The sequence below is a fragment of the Arachis hypogaea genome, chromosome 4 (assembly GCF_003086295.3).
Source record: "Arachis hypogaea cultivar Tifrunner chromosome 4, arahy.Tifrunner.gnm2.J5K5, whole genome shotgun sequence".
Classification (NCBI taxonomy): domain Eukaryota; kingdom Viridiplantae; phylum Streptophyta; class Magnoliopsida; order Fabales; family Fabaceae; genus Arachis; species Arachis hypogaea.
The window spans coordinates 35,557,790-35,577,619 of NC_092039.1; the positions used below are offsets into that span (position 1 = coordinate 35,557,790).

Here is a 19,830-nt window from a genome sequence, read left to right on the forward strand (position 1 = left end):
AGTCTTCATTCACTTAAAGGACCAACTCTCCTCTATCAACATCAATCACAGCTTTTGCTGTGGCTAGGAAGGGTCTGCCAAGGATGATGGATTCATCCTTGTTCCTTCCAGTGTCTAGGATTATGAAGTCAGCAGGGATGTAAAGGCCCTCAACCTTCACTAAAACATCCTCTACAAGTCCATAAGCCTGTTTCATGGATTTGTCTGCCATCTCTACTGAGATTCTTGCAGCTTGTACATCAAAGATTCTTAGTTTCTCCATTACAGAGAGTAGCATGAGGCTTATGCATGACCCAAGGTCACACAGAGCTTTCTCAAAGGTCATGGTGCCTATGGTACAGGGTATTAAGAATTTTCCAGGATCCGGTTTCTTCTGAGGCAATGTCTGCCTAATTGATAAACCCCTATTTTATGATTCATCTTGTGCTTAAATTGAGTGTTTTTATCAACTCTTCACCCACTTATTCATATGAATTTGCATGGTTTTACAATTCCTTCTTTATGATATGACATATGAGAAAACATGTTTCATATACTTTAAAAATATTAAATTTAATTATCCTTTATTACCATTCGATGCCGTGATTTGTGTGTTAAGTACTTTCAGGTTTTATAGGGCAGGAATGACTTATAGGATGGAAAGGAAACATACAAAAATGGAAGAAAAGCACAAAATGGAGTTATTGAAGAAACTGGTAGCGACGCGTCCGCGTGGACGACGCGAACGCGTACATTACGAAAAGGAGCATCTGCGCGAATGCGTGCATGGCGCGAACGCGTGGCTCATGCGAAACACAGATGTCGCGGACGCATGACTAACGCGACCGCATGGAAGAGCAACACTCCAGATGACGTGACCGCGTGACCCACACGGACGCGTGACGTGCACGATCTGCAGAAATTACAGAAGTCGACCCCAGCGACTACTGGACCCTTTTTGGTCCATATCCAAGCCCAGAGAACACAGATTAAAGGCTATAAATTGGAGAATCTATCCATTCATCAATATAGAGGATACAACATACATTCATACATAGTTTTAGGATCTAGATGTCGTTTTTAGAGAGAGAGGTTCTCTCCTCTCTCTTAGGATTAGGATTAAGATTTATCTTATTGAGATTATTTCTTCGTCACAGGTTCAAATGTTCTTTTTATTTATTTTCTCTTTTATTTGTTTATGAATTTTTCCATGTTAGGATATCTTTTATCTAATATAAATTGAAGTATTTCAGACATATGATTTTGATTAAGTTGTCTACATTCTTGGCTTTGGTTGATTGATTGGTAACTCTTGAGTTATCAAACTCAGCAGTTGATTAATATTTGAAGTTTGCTGGTTGATTTGGATCCCTCTAAAGCTAGTCTTTCCTTAGAAGTTGACTAGGACTTGAGGAATCAAATTAATTGGTCCACTTGACTTTCCTTTATTAGTAAGGGTTAACTAAGTGGGAGCAACAGACAATACTCATCACACCTGATAAGGATAACTAGGATAGGACTTCTAATTCTCATACCTTGCCAAGAGAATTTCTAATTATTAATTTATTTTTTTTATCAATTAAATTATTTGTTCAAACCTTTTCAAAACCCCAAATATACCTTTGCATAACCAATAATAAATCATACTTCCCTGCAATTCCTTGAGAAGACGACCCGAGGTTTAATTACTTCGGTTATCAATTTCAAAGGGGTTTGTTACTTGTGACAACCAAACGTTTGTACGAAAGGATTTTCTGTTGGTTTAGAAGCTATACTTACAACGCAATTATATATTTGTGAATTTCTTTACCGATAGGAAATCCGATTCGTCAAAATGGCGCCGTTGCCGGGGAGTTGCAAACGTGTGCCTTATTATTGGTTATTGTAAATATTTTTCCTTTTCTTGTTTATTTGTTTTTGTTTTTCCCTCCTTATTTCTATTAGCTACTATGAATTTTCACCCCTCTCGCTTTGAGTTTGGTTCTAATTTTGTTGAAAGTAGAGGAAGCTATAGCAGGACTATGTATCACGGTCAAAGCAATCAAAGATGGATAGAGCCAAGAGGATCTGATCAACGCTTTAGGCAACAACACCTTCCTAGATATCATGGACAAAGACCATTCTACAATGCATACCAAGCTGATAGATATGGTGGACCCTCTTGTAGTTACCAACAAGCTCCACCCTGTGCTCAGAGACCATCCTCTCAACATAGCTTCGAACCACCACACTCACATGCTCCTTTTCACCATTCACCACCGTATGATCCTTATCTGCCCCAATTCCAATCCAATTACTCCCAAGAACCACCACTTCCCTATGTACCATGTACATATCCATCACCTCAAGAATCACAGGCTCGCCTCAAGGAGACAGTAGATCAATTTCATGCAACCCTTCATCAACTGGAGCAAGCAATAAATCAATTATCTTCCAAACGTTCAGACACTTAAGGAACTCCCATGACTTCATGTGGACAATCTAATGAAGAACATAGCATGAAGGAGACACTAGAAACTCCAGTAGATAGCACAGAGCATAACTTCATACTGGAACAAGTAGAGGAAGTTGTCATTATAGAAGAAGAAGAGTTGATTGAAGACTTAGGAGACGCTGAACCTCCAGGGAAATCTAGAGTTATGGAGAATTCCGTCAAGGACGTCACAGTTGATGCTGAGGAGGATGGTGCGCAACCCCCGAAGTAGGTATCTTATAAAGAACTGGACGAAATAACCTAAGATGCAAGTTTCCTTGATGATGATACTCACAAGTCAAGCTCTCTTAGTGATGAACTTGCATCCGCAAGTGAATTCTTTGAGATAGAAGAATCTTCCCCAAGTGAATACGAAGATGATGCAGAGGTAGACTTTTCTCAACCTCCCAATTATGACTCAAGTGATGAGGAAGATATCGAAGACTTTGATCAAGACATGGTCGAAACAGAAGAAGTTTGCAAAGAAGTAGAGGAATTCAAAGAAGACCACAAGGGGGTAAAGCTTGCAAAACCACTGGAAACACCTATCCCAAGGCCATTACCGCCCAATACAAACTTCAAGTGGGTAAAATCCTTAGCTTTTATCTTTTCTTTTCCACTTGAATATGGTTTACTTGAAATAGATGGCTAGCTTAGAGCACTTTGCGGCTTTAAGAGTAAAAGGGAAATGACTCGCACTCAGATCTGGTATGCGAGATTCAATGAGGTTTCACACTTCAATTTGAGGTGCAAGGATTGTTGTCAAGTTCAATTGAAAGGATCTCGGAAGCTGTTTGGTCACTACAGTAAGAATTCAGATTACTCACCACCCGACTAGAAAAATGTAGATCAAGACAAAAACGGGTGCAAAAGTAAAGTTTGGGATCCTGGAATCTATTCTGACATTCAACACCCTAGTAGCCTTGAAACTTGTTTGATACTGCTCAAGGGCTTTACGTGCCTTGTTTGGAACCCCAGAGGCTGTTGGCATTCCAAACATTGGTGGAGATTTCTGGATGAATTCAAGCACAAGCCACCATAACAGGAAGCTCATCAAATGTCCAATTTAAGGACTTTAACTAAAAGTGCTATGGTATGATCATTCATTTTCCATTTTATTCTGTTTTTGAATTTTTATTGAACCTGGAATTGTGCATAGCATTCATTGCATTCTGCATACTGCATAAAAAAATCCCACGTGAGCGCATAGGCCACGCGTGGGCGTCGAATGGAAATCGGCGTAAAGATCCAACGCTCAGAAAGTTGGGCTGGAATCGTGCGGCTGGTGTGCGTTTAGCACAAAACGGCCCATGCGTTCGCGTCCCTGACGCGAGCGCGTCACTTACACAACACTCATCCCACGCGAAAGCGTGAGCGATGCGTCCGCGTCGCATGGATTTTGTGGCCCTCTAAATGGAAACAGAGAGTTGCGGCAAAACGACATTGGAAATGTGCATCTAGCACAATTCACAGCGACGTGTTCGCGTGCCTCACGCATCACTCATCTTGTACCCAACTTACACGATCGCGTCAATCATACGACCGCATCATATCCCTTTTGCCCTAATCATGAAATCGCGTGCTTCACGCCTTCGCGTGGATTTGAATCCACTAGACCCAAATCACGCGAAACCTTACCCGTCGCGCCCCCCATTCCCCCCTTCTCCTTCCTTCTATCCAACCCCCCTCCAATACCAACCTCCACTGACCAGCCACCACCACCGCCGCGCCTACCACCCCCAACCACCCAGACCACCCCGCGACACCCCCTCTTTTCTTTCTTCCCTTCTTCTCCTCCCTCACCTCCCTCCCTTCTCACCCACTTCTCCCTTCGCCATTAAACCCAATCACCGAGACCCAACCTTAGGCCGCCACTTTCCACCACCGCCGGCCACCACCGCAACCCTCGACCCAACCTTCCTCTCCTTCCCCTCTTTTACCATACACCAGCCCCACAAACATAGCCCTCTGCCACTGCCCCTTCCGAACCACCGTCGTGCCACCACCATGCCACCGCTGTACAGCCACCAACGCCACTACTCCCCTCTCTGTCTCAACTTCTAGTCCTACCCACACCAGGTTCTGCCGTACACCGATTTCTTTATCATTAGTTAGATAGTTTCATATTTTTCAGATTCTGTTCAAATTAGGATAGTTAGAGATGCATGTTCGTAGAGGACTCTAGGTGTTTAGGTAGCTAGGATGCGGTTAGTGGATTTCGGCCTGATAATTGCGCCGTTCTTGATTACCTGTTTTATCTATTTTACAATTTTGATCTGGCTGTGATAATAATTCTGTTCATATGTTGTTCTTCATGTTTCTTGCTGCTATTACACTGTTCTTTAATGTTCCTGCTATTTATGACTCTTTGCAGCAGCTTTTAATCTCATATGAACTATTTTTCTTGCTATTTATTACCTGGGAACATCCAATTTTAGCCGGAATGCTGCCCAATTTTCTGCAAATTGTTTCATCTTTACACCATTCTTGTATTGGTTTTGGCAATTTTGAATTTTGCACTACTTGGCTACAACCAAACCAATTCATGAATGCACGGGCTAGCATTCTTATTCCTTTTGACTCCCTGGTTAATAAATTGCTTTATTGATGATTCCATTTTAATTTTGCAACTCTTGTATCTATCTGAATTGTCATCAATAAACTGGTATCTTACCTTGAATTTGAGTTTATTGTTCTTTAAATTTGTGGATTTCTTGTTAACTAGGAAACCCATCATCATGCCACTTACCTTAACTGTCTTTTTACTAACTCACTATTTTCACTTTCTAACTTCCTTTTTACCTACTAATCATTTTAACTTTCCAACTTCTCTTTTTACCTGACTACTTTAACTTTCTAACTTAGGGCATGATCATTATTTTTCCTAATTAACATGACTTCCACTTATCATATATTTTGGATTGTGATTTCTATTTTCAGACTTTTCCATTTGCATACAATCCACAATGCACATATATTTAACTTATTTCATGCTTCTCTTGCTCTTTTGCCACTATTTGCTTATATTGCTATTATTCTATTTGCCTACTTATTTTTCTACTTCTATTCTTCCATTACATCCTGGAATTTCTACTTTTCAGGATGTCTAACCCTCAAAGCAAAGAAAAGGGCAAAGCAACCACTAGCAAAAGGAAAAGAGGCGGATCCTCTATGGCCATCCTTGACATTCTGCATGATGACTCCTGGCGGGAAAAGAAGTTTACCCCGCAGGAAAGAGCTGATCAGTTGGTACTTGCGGCTGACCTAGTAAAATTTGCAAACAAATACTGTGAGCTGCGGTTCCCAATTTTTACCACATCCAAGAACCTATACCTGGAAAGGACACTCAAAATTCTAGAAGAACTCAGGCAATATACTTCAGATCAGATTTAACAGCGAGGCTGGTTCTTCCTGGAGAGAAACTTGACTAAGATCAACTCATCCTGGGTCAGAAAATTCTACTGTAACTACTTTAGAACATCCCTGGATGCAATACAGCTCAGAGGCAAACAGATTCTGATCACAGAAGAAGCCATAGAAGACATCCTCCAGCTCCCACCTAAATCAGATCAACCAGACGGTTACCAAAGGGCTGAGGAAGATATGAGATTTATGAGATTTGACTGGGACGCAGTCAAGTGGAGAGTAACCCTTGATCCCACTGCCCCATGGGTCATGGGAAAGAATTCACTAGCACCTAAGGGAATCAAGCTGCAATATTTGAATGATGAGTCTTGGCTTTGGCAACAAATTCTGAGTAACTACATTATGCCGAGCACCCATGAGTCAGAGGTGCCCGCCGCTATGATGATCACCCTCATCTGGTGTGTGATGGAGGGTAACGAGCTATATCTTCTCCATTTCGTCCGGTATTACATGGCCAGGGTCCATGTTAAAGACACTCTCCCTTTCCCTTATCTGGTCACCCAACTTGGCCACTGCGCTAACGTACCTTGGGAGCTCGCTGATGAGAAGCCACCTGCTGTGGAGTGCCAGAAAATCATCCATCATAGCAAGAAGTTCCTAGCCATGGGTTACAGGCCGCCTTTCCTCACTAATCCTGCTGAGGCAGCCACGTCTTCAGCTGCCCCTTCAGTATCCACTGCCCCAGCTCCAACCACTGCACCACGCCATGAGGAGCCCTATCCGATACAGCCAGCTGACCTGGAGATCCCTCTACAGACTGAGCCTCCCCTTCAGTAGACAGACCCCCTTCCACTCACAGAGACACCGGCAGCCCATCCCGGAGATGACACTTCTTCACACCCAATTTGAGTGAGCATCGAGGACAATGCTATTATTTAAGTGTGGGGAGGTCACCATCTCTGGCATATATTTTTTTTGGTGAACCACTACAGACTCTTATCTTATTTTGTTCATTTTCTGTATTTTATTTGCACATTTTTCTCTTTTTTTTTACTTTTGCTGTATTTTTGCATCCTGCACTTTGGGTTGTATATATCTTAGATATTTTAGCTTAATTTTCACTTTTAGTTTACTAGTTATATATTAAGTGGATTAACTAGTATAGTTTGCCCTTTTAGCATATGATAAGTTGGTTTAATTGAAAATAAAAGAGTAAACTAGGAACTTTAGTAAATTAAAACAATCCACGCACCTTGTATATATAGCATTACATGTTAGTTAGTTAACAATATTTCTTCAAGAAGGAACACTAAGATTTTAAGGGGCACTTTAAGATTTACATTGAGTTGAATAGAAACTCTTGATTTCTAATTGCATGACATACATAATTGATATATGATTTATGAGCTTGAGAACACACAGCCCGTGAGTTTTGAGCTTAATTATATGGTTACATCAAACCATAAATTTCATTCCTGTGTGTTTCGCACTTCTTTTTTATACTTGCAATCTTTATTTTGTTTTAATCTGTATGTCCAAATTATAGAATATAGATACATACCAAGAGATGATTGAGGCCATTATTTGTATTTGTGCTCACTTGTCCCAAATAAACCTACCTTTTATGCCATCCTTGTTAGTCCCCTTGAGCCTTTTAACCCTCTTCTATTTCATAACAACATTACTAGCCTTAAGCAGATAAACAAAACAAAAATCCCAAGTTAAATCCTTGGTTAGCTTAAGATAGATATTGTGTATAATTTAAGTATGGGAAATTTTATGGGAACATGGGATAATAGAAAAAAAAAGTAGGGAATTAAATTAAATAAGTTATCTAAAAAATTTGGGAGCATGCTCATGTGAAATCAAAATAAATTAAATTACCATGTGCATTAAAAAAAATTTTAAGTAATTAAATAAGGGGATACAAAAAATTTCCCCAATGCAAAGTAAAAAGAATCAATGCACATGAGACAAAATTCAAAAGTAAATTTGGTACATGAGTATGCAATACAAAAGTGAAAAAATTTGGGTAGCTAGGTAAAGAACTTTGAAATTGTATAAAGTGTGTATGTTAGGTAAGATCTTAGACTAATTAAGGATTCACTTTGTTAGCTCACTTAGCCTTATATATACATCCTTACCCTTACCTCAGTCCCATTACAATCTGAGAAAAGACCTCATGATTTTTGTATGTCTATATTCCATATTTGTTGATTGGTTAGATGAAAAACAAGGTTTTAGAAAACATGACTAGAAGAGAAGAGAGTGATTAATCCCAAACACTGAATGATTAGAGAGTAAACACAAAATTCAGTGAGGGTTCAATAGCTCATTATCATATATCCATATTTAATTATTAATTGTCTTGCAAGTTGTGAACTATATTAACTCAACTCAATTGTGACTGTGCTTTAATATGATTTGGCCCTATAATACATATATGATTCCTTGAAGATATGAATTAATTTAACTACATGTAACCTTTATATACAAGTGAATAATAACTAGAATTGCATGACTCCTTTAGGTAGCTTGCATTTAGAATAGATTGCATTGCATAAGATTCCACCATTTTACCTTTACTCTTTCCTCTTGGGTTTAGCATGAGGACATGCTAATATTTAAGTGTGGGGAGGTTGATAAACCCCTATTTTATGATTCATCTTATGCTTAAATTGAGTTTTTTATCAACTCTTCACCCACTTATTCATATGAATTTGCATGGTTTTATAATTCCTTCCTTATGATGTGACATATGAGAAAACATATTTCCTATGCTTTAAAAATATTAAATTTAATTATCCTTTATTACCATTCGATGCCGTGATTTGTGTGTTAAGTACTTTCAGGTTTTATAGGGAAGGAATGACTTAAAGGATGGAAAGGAAACATACAAAAATGGAAGGAAAGCACAAAATGGAGTTATTGAAGAAACTGGCAGCGATGCGTCCGCGTGGACGACGCGAATGCGTGCTTTCCAAAAAGTGGCATCTGTGCGAATGTGTGCATGGCGCAAACGTGTGGCTCATGCGAAACACAGATGACACGGACGCGTGACTGACGCAACCACGTGGAAGAGCAACACTCCAGATGACGCGACCGCATGACCCAGGCAAACACATGATGTGCGCGATCTGCAGAAATTACAGAAGTCGACCCCAGCGACTACTGGACCCTTTTTGGTCCAAATCCAAGCCCAGAGAACACAGATTAAAGGCTATAAATTGGGGAGTCCATCCATTCATCAATATAGAGGATACAACATACATTCATACATAGTTTTAGGATCTAGATGTAGTTTTTAGAGAGAGAAGTTCTCTCCTCTCTCTTAGGATTAGGATTAGGATTTATCTTATTGGGATTATTTCTTCATCACAGGTTCAAATGTTCTTTTTATTTATTTTCTCTTTTATTTGTTTATAAATTTTTCCATGTTAGGATATCTTTTATCTAATATAAATTGAAGTATTTCAGACATATGATTTTGATTTAGTTGTCTACATTCTCAGCTTTGGTTGATTGATTGTTAACTCTTGAGTTATCAAACTCAGCAGTTGATTAATATTTGAAGTTTTCTGGTTGATTTGGATCCCTCTAAAGCTATTCTTTCCTTAGGAGTTGACTAGGACTTGAGGAATCAAATTAATTGGTCCACTTGACTTTCCTTTATTAGTAAGGGTTAACTAAGTGGGAGCAACAGACAATACTCATCACACCTAATAATGATAACTAGGATAGGAATTCTAATTCTCATACCTTGCCAAGAGATTTTCTAATTATTAATTTATTTTTATTATCAATTAAATTATTTGTTCAAACCTTTTCAAAACCCCAAATATACCTTTGCATAACCAATAATAAATCATACTTCCCTGCAATTCCTTGAGAAGACGACCCGAGATTTAATTACTTCGGTTATCAATTTCAAAGGGGTTTGTTACTTGTGACAACCAAACATTTTTACAAAAGGATTTTTTGTTGGTTTAGAAGCTATACCTACAACGCGATTATATTTGTGAATTTCTTTACCGATAGAAAATCCGATTCGTCACTAATCAAGTCATTCAGTTCATTGGTGAGCAAGGGGGGTTCATCCTCCCAAGTCTCATTACCAAATAACTTGGCATTCAGCTTCATGATTGCTCCAAGGCATTTAGCAACTTACTCTTCAGTAATATCTTCATCCTCTTCAGAGGAAGAATACTCATCAGAGCTCATAAATGGCATAAGTAGGTTCAATAGAATCTCTATGGTCTCTGTATGAGCCTCAGATTCCCTTGGTTCCTCAAAGGGGAACTTCTTTTCGTTCAGAGGACATCCCATGAGGTTTTTCTCACTGGGAATCATGTCCTCCTCACTCTCTCCAGGTTCGGCCATGTTGGTCATGGTTATGGCCTTGCACTCTTTCTTGGGATTTTCTTTTGTATTGCTTTGGAGAGTGCTAGGAGGAGTTTCAGTAACTTTTTTACTCAGCTGACCCACTTGTGCCTCTAAATTTCTAATGGAGGATCTTATTTCATTCATGAAACTTAGTGTGGTCTTAGATAGATCAGAGACTATGGTTGCTAAGCCAGAATGACTCTACTCAGAGTTCTCTGTCTGTTGCTGAGAAGATGATGAAAAAGGCTTGCTATTGCTAAACCTATTTCTTCCATCATTATTGTTGTTGAAGCCTTCTTGAGGCTTCTGTTTGTCTTTCCAAGAGAGATTTGGATGATTTCTCCATGAAGGATTATAGGTGTTTCTATAGGATTCTCCCATGTAATTCACCTCTTCCATTGCAGGGTTCTCAGGATCATAAGCTTCTTCTTCAAAAGATGCTTTTTTATTACTGCTGGATGCAGCTTGCAATCCAATCAGATTCTGAGAAATCATATTGACTTGCTGAATCAATAATTTGTTCTGAGCCAATATGGCATTCAGAGTATCAATCTCAAGAACTTCTTTCTTTTAAGTTGTCCCATTGTTCACATAATTCCTTTCAGAAGTGTACATGAACTGGTTATTTGCAACCATTTCAATGAGTTCCAGGGCTTCTGCAGGCATTTTCTTCAGATAAATAGATCTGCCTGCAGAATGGTTGATGCCAGGTCATTTTGGCCAGTTTCACTGACCTTTTCTTTACTGTTTTTAGGTAATTTCATGCATTTTCTTAGGAAATAAGTTAGTTTTGGGCAAATATTCACTCAGACCTTGATTCAAGCATACATTGTGCATTTTACATTATTTAATGAGGATTTTGCATGATTTTAATGACAAAATTGTATATTGCATTACCCATGACGTGGACTAGAACTTTGATGCACTCTATTGCTTGATTTTAGGACCAAAGAAAGCAAGGAATGGGAGGTAACTTGCAAAGTTAAGGAGAAAAGTGATTGCCAAAAACACTCTCAAAAGCCATCAATGCCCACGTTAAAGAGTCACGTTAACTAAGTGATAGCCATAAACTTGATAGCTACGATTTAGGAAATTGCACAATCGGCAAAAATTCCTTCCGGCATGTGCACCGGTTATCGTCAAGTAAAAACTCACAATAGAGTGAGGTCGAATCCCACAAGGATTGGTTGAATGAGCAATTCGGATTAGAAGTTTGTTCTAGTTGAGCGGAATCAAGATTTAGATGAGAATTGCGGAATCTTAAATTGCATGAATTAAAGAGCGAGAAGTTAAAGTGCTGAAATTAAAAAGGGATCGGGGTGATTGCATGAAATTAATTGCAGAATGTAAAGAGAAAGTGTAGATCAGAAATGGGGAATTCATTGAGTTTCAGGAGATATTGAGATCTCCGAATCAAAACATTTTTATCCCTTCCTCAACCAATGCATTCATTGAATTTTGCTTGGCAATCTTATATGATTGGATCCCAATTCCTTGGCTCACCAATTCTCTCTAAAAACAAACAAATTCCCAATCCCTTGGTTTAAATGTTCATAAGAAGAGATGATGCTCGATCACTGATTATACCACACAGTTTCATGAACCACAATTTGGTAGGATTACATGTCACAATATCCATCCAAACCCCAATCCAATTCACTGTGAGAAAACTTCTCTAGCATGAATCCTCCATTCCTTTCCCAAGGTTCCGAAGGATTCCAATTATGGATAGTCTCTTTCCCAAGACAACTAACCAATGGAATTAGATCGAGAAACTTTCTAACAAAATTCAAGAGAAAAGATTGAAGAAGAAGATAAAAACTATGATTGATTCATTGAATTACAATAGAGCTCCCTAACCCAATGAAAGGGGTTTAGTGAGTCATAGCTCTGAATTCAATTACACAAAGTAAAACTAGAAAATGATCCAAAAGTCTCAAGTCCCCATCTCTTCCTAACTTAAATTCTATCCTATTTATACACTTTCTAAATTGAGCTTCTGTTGTGCTTCTTGGGCTTTGAGGCCTTTCCTTGATTTCCTTTTGCTTTGGGTTTATGATCCATAACCCTGATGAGGCTGCTGATCCAATTCTGTAACATTCATTGAGCCAACTTAGTGATAATCAAGTAGTGACACATGACTCAACAATTGAAATTCCAGACTCATCAATTCTTCAGGCCCAATCCCATAAACCATGATATTCAATTGGGTTTCATACCAGAGTATGTTTAAGTTAATATTTGTGCTCAAATGCTAACTTAAACTGCAATATTTTTGGCCCAGAAACCTTTTCAAATAGAGGCGTTTAAGTTGTAGTTTAAGCTTAAACTGCAACTTAAACGTTGGACACTCCTGGAGGTGATATAATTCAAGCACGTTTAAGCTTCAGTTTAAGGTTAAACTGAAGCTTAAACGTGGAAATGGAAGAAGGCAATCCTGGAGGGTGGAATTGTCGAACACGTTTAAGCTCCAGTTTAAGGTTAAACTGGAGCTTAAACGTGGAAATGGCTTCCTGGTGCATAATTTGGGTCGAACACGTTTAAGCTCCAGTTTAAGGTTAAACTGGAGCTTAAACGTGGAAATGCTCCCTAGTGCATTTCTCATTCTGGCGTTTAACTTCCAGTTTAAGGTTAAACTGGAAGTTAAACGCCACCTTCAGCCTTCATGATTCTGGCGTTTAAGCTCCAGTTTAAGCTTAAACTGGAGCTTAAACACCACTTCCAGCATTATATGGCTTGGTAGTTTAAGTTCCAGTTTAAGCTTAAACTGGAACTTAAACTCCACATGTGATATTCAAGCTTTCTTTATTGATCTTGTTGCTTCCTTGCCTAGCCTCTTCTTCCCTGAAATCATCCAAACAACTGCATCAAAGTCTTGCAAAATTTCCTGAGAATTCTTCCATTCATAGCATTCAAGTAATATAACTAAAAACTCATGGAATTTGCATCAAAATCATACTGTTTGAATGGTTCATTGCTTTGTTATTCATTTAACCATTCTTGGTTACTTTAAGCTCAAGAAAGTGCATAAAACAACTAAAACTAACAGAAAAAGGCTAGTGAAACTAGCCTAAGATGCCTTGGCATCACAACACCAAACTTAATACTTGCTTGTCCCTAAGCAAGTCTTGAGTTATTTGAGAAGAAAGTATGAAACAGAAAGCAATTACATTGGCTATATTAGCAAGCATTTGAAGTTCATCAGAAGGGTTTTATGCAGAAAGTTGCAGCATCACTTTTTCATTCTTATCAGGTAAGATTATCACTTTTTCATTGCATCCATCAAACACTGCTATGGCCTCTTGTTATTCTTATGTCTTTGGCACTTTTCCCTTCTTTGTTTTTCTTTTTCTTAGAGCTCCCTTGCTCCTTGTTTGCTCAGTGTCATGTGTTGCACAAGCCTTTGGCATTTTCTTTTTCTGATCAGTGCACTACACATATCCACTACAGGCATTTTAGTTCACATTTCTTCTTGAGACATTGGTGCCCAGCACCTCTTTGTGTGACTAAATGTTTTGTATTTAGGTTGCTCTTGATAATGGACTTTTGGTTGATAATCCCGGGTTAGTTAACCCAAGTTACCAAGTGTTGAAACACTCCTCAGAACCTATTCATCCAAGCATATCCTTAATACATAAACACCACAGGCATTTGTCTCAGAAGTTCAAACCATTGGTGCCTAGCTTATTTTCTCAATTTTTTTCTTTTTGGTTGCCCTTTTTCAGTGGCTTTTTCTTCTTCTTTTTCTTTCTTATTCATGGCCAAAGACATTTATTCATCAAGATCCATAGACAGTATTCAAACTTCTACACAAAAATGATAATTCTACACTCAATTTCCAGTGATCTGACTAAACCATCAAGCATGCATACCACCATTTAATTCTACTTGATTTGTCACTAATTGAGCCAAGTTACTTTTGTTCAAACTTTTCTTTTATTTTTGGAAACAGAACAAGCATGGCAAGCATTTGTTTAAGAAGGTGAAGTTATATCCAAACATCTAGGCATTCACTTTATTCAAAGCAGTAAACAGACAAACATACTAGAAATTTCACATAAAACTTAAATGACTTAAAATGAAAGAAAGCTCATAAAGACAATTCACAAACTATTATTTGATTATTAAGGAACGAGACCACCTCTCATTTGTTGCTTGGTTCTTCCTGATTCTTGGGGTCCTGCTTCTTCTTGCTTCTTGCCCCTTTTTGACCACTTGTACTTCCTTTGTCTTTTCTTATGAGCTTTGTCCAGAATCCAGCTTTTTTCATTGTTTCATCCACTCCTTTCTCAAGGATCACTGCCTTGTTCATTTCTCCTTCTTTCCTCCCTTTGAAATACTCATCAAAAGCTGGGAATGCTGGGTCCATCTTGTGTAGATGTTCCCCTATGTAGTTAAGCTTGATTTGAGAACTGATGTTGTAATCAGCTTGAACTGCATATCTTGCATTCTACAAAGTGGTGGCTTCCTTGATTGCCAAGATATTGACATCTTGGTGTTGGCATATGTGGCTGAGGGATTCCTGTAATTGTAAATTCTGTTCCCTTTGCAGATCTAGGAATCTTAATTCAAAGTTCCTTTGCATGTCCATCATTTTTAGGTGAAAGTCCTCTTGCCTCTCCTGAGACCTCATGTATTGTTAAGACATTCCTTCTATGATTTCCTGCATTCTGCTCATCTCCATGGGGTCTCTGGGAACTTGTTGCCTTCTTTCTGGATTTCCTTGCTCTTCTTGCTCTTCTTCTCCTTCTTGCTCTGCTTCTTGCTCCTCTTCTGCTTGTTGCCCTTCTTCATTTCTTCTTTTTGTATGTCTTGGAGCAATTGGGCCAAGAGTCATTCTGTGAGCAGTTATGGCCATTCCAGGATGTAGCCAATTAGGTCTTGCATCTTCAAGTGGTACTTGGGCCTCGATGCATAGTCTGATGATGGTGCTAGGAAAGTGGAGCCAGGAGTCAGGGTCACTTTTCTCACTAAACTCTTGTATCTGTTCAGCAATGAGTTTATGAACTTTGATCTCCCCTCCCGTCATAATGCAATGTAGCAAGATGGCTCTTTTAGGGACTATTTCTGAAGAGTTTGCAGTGGGTAGGATGGATCTCCTAACTATTGCACACCACCCTTTAGCTTCAGGTGTTAAGTCTCCCCTTCTCAAGACTCTTGGAGCCCCTTTTGTTTTTCTCACCCATTCAGCTCTGATGGCACAAAGGTCTTCAGCAATAGTCGAATAGTCAGGTTCTCCTATCATCCTTTCCTCATAACTTGCTTGGCTGAAACGTATGTTTTTCAGGCCAAGAGTTTTCATGATTGCCTTGGGGCTGAAGTCAACTTCCACCCCTCTCACATAGCTTTTGTATGTGGGTTCCACGGTTGGATCCTCCCTCACTGCATTTGCATAAAACTCCTTCACCAGGTTGATGTTGATTTTAGTGATTGGCTTAGTCAGGAGCTCCCACTTCCTCTTTTTGATCTTCTCCCAAACACTTGGGAACTCATCCTTTTCAAGGTCAAAGGGAACCTCAGCTAGTATCCTTTTAGGTCTCATCCATTCGGCCTGAATCTCATGGAAAACTGATTTGTATTTCCATGCTTCAAATTTCCCTTTCCTCCTCCATTGGCTGCTTGTCTTTTCTTCTTTTGTGGCTAGATGAGGCTGCCATTGGTTCTTTAGTTTTGGAGAGTAACAAGCTAAGGTTGACAAGGTGAAGTAAGCAAATGTTGTTAGGAGTGTGGTGAGGTTGTTTTCGGCAAGAGGTAGTTATGCTATGATGAAAGAATATGTGCAAGAAGGAGATTTGGTGGTGTGGAACTCGTTCCCCAAATGGTTCTTTATAGTTCATGCAAGTGAAAAATGGACGACTAGGGTGATTTGTGAAGGATGGCTTGATGGTAAATATATGAATTAAGGAGAAGGACGAATTGCTTTTAACTTTCTTGGAAGTATTCTGGGTGTATTAAGTTGTACATGTAGCTATCTTTTCATGCAGAACTTCCTTTTCCCATGTGTTAGTTTCAAAGACTTGTGAACTCCCTTTTTGACCAAGACCGTACCTCCCCCCTTTGTCTTTTTCATCCATTCTTATCCTTACTTTTGTACCTGCACAAACAAACAAATTTGCTATCATTTTTTTCGGTCCATGTGAATAATGAATAGCACTTGCACATGTTTTTCATTCTTTTTGAATTGTAAATCAATGATTGACTTCATGAGCTTATAGCCGTGACCTTTGTATGTATGCACACTTATTACTGGACACCAAACTTAGTGTTTGGTAATGTCTCCTGATGACATGAAATCCATGTTGGTTGTCCTTAATGAATGTGCATAATTCTAATAAATCATAGTCACTTTGGCTCTTTGATCCTAAACAATTTTACTACCTAAAGTAATTGAAATCAAAGTATTAAAACATGCAAATGGTATACTTGTCATGAATTTCTAAATCCAGAGGAACTTCTTGCTTTTCATTAACTTTGTTCAAAGAGGAACACCAAACTTAATGTTTGGTTGTGCACCTTGAATGAAGGATTGAATACAATTTGAATAAGATTTGGGAGTGCCTTCAGGCACACCAAACTTAGAGACCAATTGTATTTTACATGCAATGTTTAGTGCACCTTATCAACAGTTGTCCTGAGGATTCAAATTCATGCATAAGAAACCATGCTTTATTAGATGCAAAGCAAAACAATGAAGAGTAAGGATACTAAAACATGGGTTGCCTCCCATGAAGCGCTTCTTTAACGTCACTAGCTTGACGGTTGTCCCTTGTTAAGGTGGATTGTAGTGCTTGATGTCCTCTCCTCTCACTATGAAAACGTCCCCATTTGATTCCTTCATGATTTCCAAATGTTCCATAGAAAGAACTTTCCTGATTGTGAACACTTGAGGGAGCTGGGAAGGAATGGGTTTGAGGCCAGGTGGGATTGGCAGATAATGACTTGATATCACTTTATCTCCCGGAGAGAAACCTTCAATGGGAATTTTCTTGTTTCTCCACCCTCTTGGCAATTTCTTTACAATTCTTCCCTCTCTCTTGAGGATTTCTTCATTGACCCTTATGCCAGGAGGATCCTTCTGATCCGTTTCTATTGATTCTTGTGGCTTTAACTCTTGCAATTCTTGTTTGCCTTCCAAGGACTGTTTCAAAGTTTCAGCTGCTGGATTGCTTTCCTCCAAACACAGATGGCTACTATCATCCTTAGGCTTTTCAGGTTCTGGTTCAGGCTCAGATGTAGGTTTGAAAACATGGAAAATGAGCTGTTCATCATGTACTCTCAAAATTAGCCCTCCTTGTTCTATATCTATGAGTGCTCTAGCAGTGGCTAGAAATGGCCTTCCCAGAATGATAGGGTGTAGGTAGCTTTCCTCCATGTCCAAAATGACAAAGTCTGTGGGGAAGAAATAATTTCCCACTTTCACCAGCACATTCTCAACTACCCCTTCAGCTTGCTTTTGAGTTTTGTCAGCCAGTTGTATGATTACATCAGTGGATCTCACCTCATTCAGTTGTAGCCTTTTCATAAGAGTCAGAGGCATCACATTTATGCTAGCTCCTAGATCACAGAATCCTCTGTCAATTTTTGTTTCCCCTATGATGCAGGGGATATGAAAACTTCATGGGTCTATTTTCTTAGAGACTATGTCTTTCTTGATGAGTGCACTGCATTCTTTGTTCATTATTACAGTTTGTCCTCCCTTCAAAACTCTTTTCTTGCTCAGCAATTCCTTCAAATACTTGATATGTGTAGGCATCTGCTGGAGAATCTCAAGAAAGGGAATATTGATATGGAGAGACTTAAATGTCTCTAAAAACCTTGAATATGTTTTCCCTTTTTCACCTCCTCCTATCCTCTGAGGAAATGGTGTTTTTGGTTGGTATGTTTCCAGCATGCCTTTGTTTTGCAGTTCCTTGGCTTGCTCAGTTTCGCTTTCCTGCTTAGCTTCTTCCACACCTTCCTTCAAGATTTCTGGCTCCTGTTCTGAGGGTCTGATTCCTTCTTCTTCTGAGACTTCCTTCAATATGGTGATGGCCTTGCATTCTTCCCATCTCACTCCCTTTTGTTCCCCTTTAGGATTCTTTTCTGTGTCACTAGGGAACACTGCAGTTGACTTGGGGGCCTGTTGAGATAGCTCTCCTACTCGAGATTCCATCCTCTTGAGTTTTTCACCATGGTTGCTTAAGGTAGATCTCACATCATCCCTAAAGCTTTTCAACTCACTTATGTCCTGACCCATGTTTGCAAGCATTCCTTCTATCCTGTTTAATTGATCTTGAAATTGTTGGTTCGGATTAGGTTGGGCAGGTTGATTATTTTGGCCATGATATGGTGGTTGGGAGTAAGTGTTTTGTGTGGCTTGATATGATCTTTGGTTGGAGTTTTGGTATGTGGTATTGTTATGTTGGTTGGGGTTGTAAGGTTTGTGGTTTTGTGGTTGGGTTTGCTGGTTTCCCCACCCAAAGTTTGGGTGGTTTTTCCATCCTGGGTTGTAAGTGTTGGAATGTGGATCATATGGTTGCCTTTGTTGATTTCCCACATAGTTGGCCTCTTCCCAATCACCTCCTTCAGTGCTTACTTCCTCTTGATCTTGTGTGTGTATTATAGCCACTTGATTTGTTTTTAAGTTCCTGGTGAGCTCTGCTAGTTGCTTGGCAAACACCTTGTTTTGGGCTAAAATTGTATCAACATGGTTCAGCTCCATGACTCCCTTAGTGTTGTGTCTCTCTGAAGCATAGTAGTACTCATTCTCAGCCACTGTCTCAATCACTTCAATGGCTTCTTCCACAGTCTTTTTCCTGTTCAATGAACCTCCTGATGAATGGTCTACAACCTTCCTTGATTCATAAGAAAGTCCATCATAGAAAATATGCAATTGCACCCAGTCATGGAACATGTCTGGTGGGCATTTCCTTGTCAAATCCTTGAATCTCTCCCATGCCTCATAGAGAGTTTCACCTTCTTGTTGTCTAAAAGTCTGAACCTCAAATCGAAGCCTATTGACTTTTTGTGGGGGGTAGAAACGTGCCAGAAACTTGCTTTCCACCTCATCCCAGGTTGTTAGGCTCCCCCTTGGGAATGATTCTAGCCACTTAGCTGCCTTGTCCCTAAGTGAAAATGGGAACAAGAGCAGTTTATAGGCATCTTCCTGGACTCCATTGGACTTCACAGTGTCGCAAATTCTCAGGAATTTTGTGAGATGTTGGTTTGGATCTTCATTAGCACTCCCACCAAATGAACAATGATCCTCCACCAGTGATATTAGCTGTGGTTTGAGTTCAAAATTATTGGCCTGAATGGGTGGTTTCTGATTGCTGCTACCACAATTCCCAGAGGTTGGGTTTATGTATGAACCAAGAACCCTCCTCTCGGGAATGGCATTGTTTCCATCAGCTCTCTCATGGTTGTGAACTTCTCTATCCATGTTGAGATCTAGAGCTTCCTCAAAATTATCCTCAGATTCTCCTTCAGATTCTTCTTCTCTCAGTACTCTCTTCCCTCTTGCTTCCCTTCTAAGTTTATGAAGGGTCCTCTCTGGTTCGGTATATGGAGGAGTTGATGTCTCTCCTCTCCTACCTGTCATACAAGAACACAGCACAGGCAGCAAACAAGTGAAATACTCTTAGTTAATG

The 19,830-nt window shown here is 39.4% G+C and overlaps 1 non-coding gene across 1 annotated transcript; it reads left to right on the top strand.

Moving 5' to 3' along the window:
- Positions 1 to 19,092: 19,092 nt before the first annotated feature.
- Positions 19,093 to 19,196, top strand: LOC112799158 (small nucleolar RNA R71). The gene has a single exon (XR_003200737.1). It is a non-coding gene; the product is annotated as a small nucleolar RNA R71 (small nucleolar RNA).
- Positions 19,197 to 19,830: the final 634 nt, after the last annotated feature.